The sequence below is a fragment of the Macrotis lagotis genome, chromosome X, assembly GCF_037893015.1.
Source record: "Macrotis lagotis isolate mMagLag1 chromosome X, bilby.v1.9.chrom.fasta, whole genome shotgun sequence".
In the NCBI taxonomy this organism is placed as follows: domain Eukaryota; kingdom Metazoa; phylum Chordata; class Mammalia; order Peramelemorphia; family Peramelidae; genus Macrotis; species Macrotis lagotis.
In genome coordinates this window covers 116,951,963-116,959,595 of record NC_133666.1, presented here as the reverse complement: position 1 = coordinate 116,959,595, position 7,633 = coordinate 116,951,963, and the positions used below count along the sequence as shown (strand labels likewise).

The 7,633-nt window shown below is 40.1% G+C and overlaps 1 pseudogene; it reads right to left on the bottom strand.

Annotated features, from left to right (window-relative positions):
- Positions 1 to 3,093: 3,093 nt before the first annotated feature.
- LOC141498812 (signal-induced proliferation-associated 1-like protein 3 pseudogene) lies at positions 3,094 to 6,905 on the bottom strand (annotated as a pseudogene).
- Between the last annotated feature and the right edge of the window lie 728 nt (positions 6,906 to 7,633).

Below are 7,633 nucleotides of genomic sequence, written 5' to 3'. Positions count from 1 at the left end.
AGCAGAAAGGAGTGCTTGTGGTCATTCATAGACCAGAGCACATGCCAGGAGAACTTTTCATAAGACCTATGAGGAATTGAGATCCCTGGGTTGATCCTGAAAACAGTTACAAAAATTCTTAAAAGCTTGGGACAGTGTGTCCTCCACCCTGGATTCAGAGCCCACATTAACAAAGGATTAAATCAAGTCATAGTCTGGGGAAGTGAGCAAACAAGAGAGGGGAAAAAAATCTGATGAAAGACAATTGTTTTGGTACTGTGGAGGATCAAAATAAACATTCAGAAGATAACAATGTCAATGTTTCTGTGTCCAAAGCATCCCAGAAAAATATTAATTGCTCTCAAACTATGAAAGAATGTAAAACATATTTTGAACATCAAGTAAGGGGGGGGGTAAAGGAAAAATTAGGAAGTGAGATGAAAGTAATGCAGGAAAATCAGGAAAACCAAGTCAACAACTTGGTGAAATAATTGCCAAAAATTACTAAAGAAAAATAACATCTTTAAAACCAGTTTGGGTCAAATGGAAAAAGCTATCCAAAGGGCCAGTGAAGAGAAAAATGCCTTAAAAAGCAGAATTGACTAGATAGAAAAGGAAATACAAAAACTCTTTGAAGAAAATAATTCCTTAGAATGTAGAATGGAGCTAAGGAAAAGTTGATGACTGTTAGAAATGAAGAAACAATAAAACAAAACCAAAAGAATGACAAATTACAAGAAAATGCGAATTATCTCATTGGGAAAACAACTGACCTGCAAAACAGATTCAGAAGAGATAATTTTAAAATTATTGAACTACATGAAAGTCATGAGCAAAGAAAGACTCTAGATTTCATTTTTTCAAGAAATTCTCCAGGAAAATTGCCCTGATATCCTACAATCAGAGATTAAAATAGAAAATGAAAGAATCTATCAATGACCTCTTGAAAGAGATCCCCAAATGAAAACTTCCAGGAATATTATAATCAAATTTCAGAACTCCCATTTCAAGGAGAAAATATTAAAAGAAGGCAGAAAAAAACAATTCAAATATCATGAAGCTACAATCATGATAACATAAAATTTAGCAGCTTCTACATCAAGTACTCACAGGACTTGGAATATAATAACCCAGAAGGCAAAAGAGTTTGGATTACAACTGAGAATCAACACCCAGCAAAATTAAAAATACATCATTTAGATGAATATTCAATGAACTAGGGGAATTTCAAACTTTCTGTATGGGAAAAAAAACAGAGCTGAACAGGAAATTTGTTTTTCAAGTACAGGACTTAAGTGAGGCATAAGAGAGGGTAGATGGGAAAGGCAAATTATGATGGATTTAAGGATGTTGAACTGCTTGTATTCTTGCATGGGAATGTGATGCCAATGACTCATATGAATCTTCTCATTTATTGGTACAGTTAGAAGGAGCATATATATAGAAGGAGTTTTACCAAGATTTTTCTAAGGTGTGAATATGTTGCTGATACCTAAACCAGGAAGAGCCAAAACAGAGAAAGAAAATTATAGATCAATTTGTCTAATGATATCAATGCAAAATTTGAATACAATATAAGTAAAGAGATTACATCAACTTAACATTAGGATAATATACTCTGATCAGATAGCATTTATATTAGGAATGCGAAGTTGGTTTAATATTAGAAAAGTCATCATAATTGATCTCATCAATAAGAAAACTAACAGATATCATATGGTCATCTCAATAGAAACCTAAAAAGATTTTGACAAAATAAACACCCATTCTTATTTTAAAAAGAGAGAGTGAGAAACATGGGAATAAATTGAGTTTTCCTTAAAATGACAGTATGTTATCAGGATTAGCTAGAAGCATTCCTAATAAGATCAGGGCTAAAACAAAGATGTCCATTATCACTACTATTATTCAATATTATATTAGAAATGTTAGAAAGAAGAAAAGAATAAGAAATTGAAGGAATTAGAATAGACAATGAGGAAACAAACCTCTCATCCTTTGCAGATCATATGATGGCATTTAGAGAATCCTAGAAAATCTGGTTTAAAAAGCATTTGAAACAAGAAGCAACTATAGCAAAGTTGTAGGATGTAAAACTGTTGCTATATAATTATCAACAAAATCCAGCAAGAGATAGAAAGCAAGATTACATTAAAAAAACTGTAGACAACATAAAAATATTTGGGAATTGATCTGTTAAGACAAACCCAGGTACCATATCAATATAATTACAGAGTACTTCTGATTCCAAATAAAGTCAGATATGAACCTGGAAATATGTAAGTTGATTATGGTTACACTGAGCTAATATATTGAAAATGACGATTTTATCTGAATTAAACAACTTATTCACTGTCATACCAGTCAAAATACTGGCAAAAATTTTATAGAATTAAAAGATAGCAATAAAATTCATTTGAAAGAACAAAAGGTCAAGAATATCAAGGGAATTAATGAAAAGAAAATAAAAAGGAACATGGCCTAACCATACCAGATTTTTTTACTTTTTATACAAATATAATGTTTCTCTCTTTCTCTCCTTCTTTCTCTATCAAGAACTCTGAACACTCTGAACATTGGAATTTCCCCATCTTGGGTTTACTAGAAGGTACTATAGCTTGGGAAAAAAGTGCTCCCAGATTTTGTTGAAAACTGAAAGGAAGTGAAGGAGAAAAGGGGGAAGGTGTACTCTTTGTCTTTCCCCACCTTGCCAGTTGGTCCAAAATGTTTCCATATTGCATTGGAACTCCACAGCCCAAGGGCTGGCTAGTGAGTTCAATGTTTTAAGATGGTGAGGAAGATGATAAGTTTGGGGAGACTGAGTGCTCCAGGGATCTCTGGGTGGGGAAGCCTCTTAATGCTCTCAAGCCCAGGTGACTCCAACAACCTCCTGATGCCGCCCAAAGGAAAGAGATAGTGATCACCACCTAATCCAGGGGACTTGGGGGGTGGGTGATGTGAGGAGAGAGCTCCTCACCAGAGGTGGCTGTTTTCTCAGCACCTGGGTTAGCAGGGGAGTGCCCCTTGACACTGGCCAGCCTCCTTAGTACCAGCCCAAAGGAGGAGGCAGAGGTTGAGCTATGGGGTAGAGGGAGGTCTCAGTAATCGCCACCTTCATGGCTCCTTTTTCACCCAGGTGCTGGAGAAGATCTTGGCACACCTTCGTAGCTGTTTTTTGGCTGCCTGTGACTCCTGAAGTCACAGGTTGTTCTGCCTCAAGATGACCACTGGTGTTTGTAGGACCACCTTGTCCTGCTTCTCCTGAAAATTGTTGTGCAGTTACCTCGGCATCACCCCTAGCTGACACGCCTTTTAAGGCAGGTCCACTGGGAGCTCCCTACTCATTTTGGGGGTGGTCCAAGGGGTATTGGGTGTCCTCTCCAGGCTTGAGTGGACCCAGCTCTATGCTGGTGGGGGGAAGGGTCATTGAGAGAGAAGAGGGTGCTGTACTTCATAAGCCTGGGCAGCATTGACAAGACTAGACCACTCAAGGACAGCAGCAGTGTTGGGGAGGGGCATTATCCCACAGTCCAGGCACCCTATTGGCTGGTCCTGCACGCCAGTCAAGGAGAGCTCTGAGGCCCAGATGGAGGATTTCTTTCCGGGGAATCCATTGCCACCAGCTGGGTGGGGGTGCGAATGCTGTTGCTGGGAAGACAGAGTGCTGGGGGGGTAAGTGCTTGTGAAGAAGACATCACTGGACAGGGCAGGTTAGAAGCAGAGAGGCCTCTCACTGGCTGATGCCTGAGCTCTCATGCATGATGATGAACTTCTTAAGCTCATCTTCAATGGTTGATTTGTAATTCTTCCCAGGTGTGGGGACGCCTTTAGTCTGAGCTGTCTAAAGACTTGTTCATGTTCATATGGATTTGTTCCTTGGGATCAGAAAAGGCCAGGAGCTGGTTCCTCTGATCTCTTCCATCCTGTGGTACCATACAGTCTACTTGGAGAAGAAGACCTTGGGGACTGAGGTGGACAGCTGGAAGGGGTTGGGCTGAGTTATCAGAGGGGGCCTGGAGTGTCTGAGGCTGGCATTTTTTGTAAACCTGACTGGGGTAGGTGACTCTGGAGCTCTCCTTACTGGGCTCCTTCTGCAGGTCATGATTGTTGCCAGGGCCAGAGGGTGTGCTTGCACTGGTTGAGTACAATTTGGGAGGTTGTCTTTGCCTTGGCTGCTGCTGGGCATCTCCCCCTGACTCCTGTAAGTGGACTTCTGCAGTTGGGGGTTGTGCCTTCTTAGCCTGGGGCAGACCTCTGGGGCTGGTGGTGCAGATGGTAGTCTCAATGCCACTGTCTCTGGAGCTGCCCTTGGAATAGTGGCACTGCTCGACCTCCAGGGTGTCTAGGATGTCAAACCATCACTAGTCACTATGGCTGCTGGACAAGTGATGCTGCTTGGAATGGCTTGAATACTGAGGCTTGTCTCTGGAATGCCTGCTAGGGAAATCTTTGCCTGCTGTGTCTGGTCTAAAGTGTCTACTCCTGCTGTAGGTACCAAAGGAGGAGAGGTGAGACTGCAACCGCATGTACCACTCCACTGCCAGGAAGAGCTGCTTGAAATGGAGGCCAGACCATCATGATTTCTGGCTTTGCCTTAGGTTCCAATAATCATGTCAAAGGCTTGAGGTCCACAGATTGAAGTTCACAACACGTCAATCATCTGGTCATGGGTCAGGGTGACTTTGGCCACCTTACAGATCTCCATTAGTCAACTGCCCTGCCAGAGTCCCACCTGCCTCCAACTCTGCAATGGAGTCACTGTATTTGACCTGAAAACCCAGCTGGTCCAATCTGTTCCCCGCAGAGTTATGTGCACTGTTTCATAGGCACTGGTCATTACCTTTAGTCTGTGGACAATTTTCCAAGGTACTATGGAGATGTGATCTACATTCAGACTCCATATTTTTTTTCCTGTGGATGTGGATGTTATTTTCCAATACCAGTATATGGAATTATTCCTGATCACTATATTGATAAACACTGAGGATATCATAATTAATCATCATAAAATGTTGCTGTCAATGTGTGTGATGTTCTTGTTCTGCTTACTCTACTTAGCATCAGTTTTTATAAGTGTTTCCAGATTTTACCTGATATCATACTGCTCATTATTGCTTATAGCACAGTATTACTCTATCACATTTATATACCACATATTGTTCAGTCATTAACCACTTAATCCCTTTCCATTTTTATGATTTCTTTGGAGTACAGTGTTAGTGGTAGTGCTGTAGTGGTATAACATGGTGTTATACTATCTCAAAATTATTTTAATTTATATTTTTCCAAAGCAAATTGAAAAATGCAAATTAAAAATAAAAATCTTATATCTATCAAAAATATCTATTGCATCACTTTTCTAGTGGCAAAGAATTGGAAATGAGGGGATGCCCATCAACTGAGGAATTTCTGAACAAATTTTGGTTTGTGAGTATGATATGAGACTATTTTGCTATAAGAAATGATGAGGAAGATCCTTAGCCCTTTTCAGCTTCCCAAAGAAACATTATAAATCAAGCTTCTAAAAGCAGCAAAAGTCACAAAAAGACAGAGTGGAACAATTTTTCCTGTTTAAGAAATCTTGGAATGATTTCAGAAAACTTCTATGAAACTCAGGTGAAGGGCAGCACACAGCAGTGCAATCCAGTACAGGCAGTGTCAAAAATTCAACTGGAGGCTCTCAACTACAACAAAAATCATGTCGCTTCTCAGTAGGTTAGTGGCAAAATGGGTCAGCTGTGAGACCACCAGCCCCCACAGAGAAGGCAAATTGCAAGTCCAAGTACCCTTGTAAAAACAGCACAAGAAGACCAGACAACCAAAGGAAGTCTGAAACAACTGAGACCCCAGAGCAGAAATTCATTGAGCAGGGACCTATCTTTGTCCCCCATGTTCAGACAGTGTACCTCATGATCCAAAAGGACAGCTCAGTTTAAGAAAAAATGATATAGGTTAAAAACAAGAAAAAAACAAAATCCTGTCAATAGAAAGTTGCTGTGGCAACAAGGAAGGTCATAAAAGAACAGTGAACAAAAGACATATGTACAAAGCCCTAGAGGAAAATGTGAATTGATCTGAAGCCCAAAACATCTTCTTTCAAGAGCTCAAAAAAAGATTTCTAAAAACCCAAAGAGAAGAAAAAAATCGAAAAAAATCAGAGGAATTCAAGAAAGTCAGCATCTTGGAAAAGGAAGTATGAAAAATGACTGAAGAAAACAACTTCTTCAAAAATACAATGGGACAAATAGAAAAAGGAAGCAATTCTATACAAAGTAAAATTTGGCAAATGGAGAAAAGAAAATTCACTGAAAAAATCCTTTACAAAGAGAATTTGAACAAATGGAAAAGGAGATGCAAAAGTCAACTGAGGGATATGAGCCCTTAAATATTAGAATTAGGCAGGTGGAAGTTAATGACACTAGGAGACATGAAGAATCAATCAAATAAACTTTTTTTAAAAATGAAAAAAATAGAAGAATATGCAAAATACCTAATGGGAAAAACAACAGACTTGGAAAATTGATTCAGGTGATATAATTTAAGAATCATTGGAAATTCCAGTCAAGATGGCAGAGAGAAGACAGGCACTGTGCTAAGGTCTTCTGATCTTCCCTCATATATAATATGAAACAAACCTCTTAACAGAAATCAGATCAACAAAAGTCAGAAAGAAAAGCTAAGAGAAGAACATCTACCTCAAGGCTTGTCTTCCAGGATTGTGGGTGATCCAGGCACAGAAAACAGAGACTCTGACAGGAGGACAGAACTGGGTGAGAGCATGAGAGAAGCAGCAGAGGCCTTTACTGTGTGTGCTGCAGTCCAAGAGCCAACTGGGGAGTGGGGGCATTGGCTCTGGGACTGACAGTCTGGGGCTTACCAGCAGGGCTAGAGGGTGAATTCCAGTGTTGAGAGTTGCAGACATCCATTCCTGGGCTCCTCTGGTCTGGAGGAACTCAGAGTCCATACCTTCATTTCAGCTGAAGCCTCTCACCAAAACAAACACAATTATAGACCACCTCCCCCCCCCCCCCCCCAAGACTGAAGAATGAGCAGCAGAACTGCCTCAGCTGTGAATAGGGAGAATAATTACTTGGCTTCAGTGCATAGCCCACCATTGTTGAAAGATAACAGTATTCAATAACTTCACCCACACCCTCCAGGCCAAGGAAGAGGGCCTCAAATCAAAGTCAAAGACACTCCAGAAAAAAGCAGCCAGCACCCTCTAATGACAGGCCCACTTGGAGTTACTAAACCCAGTGAGTAAAGCCTCTAGGGATCCCAATACCAAATCTCTTGGTACCAGCCCCTCCCACAACAAAAGATCTTGGGAAAATGAAGAAAGGTCAGTAGAAAGGAGGGTTGATAGAAAAATTCCTAGAAGGAAAAGACCCTAACTCAGAGAGACCTAGAACTTCTGAGGAGAATATGACTAGGTCTCCAGCACAGAAAGACTTCCTTGAAGAAATCAGGAAGGAGTTTAAAAATCAACTGGAAAATTTGTGATCAAAAGTCCAAGAGAAGATCAACACCTTGCAAGAAGAAAACAAATCCTTGGAAAATATAATTGGACAAATGCAAAAAGAAAGTAATTCTCTGAAAAACCTCAATTTGTCAAATGGAAAACTCTTTCAAAAATAGAATTGACCAATTGGAA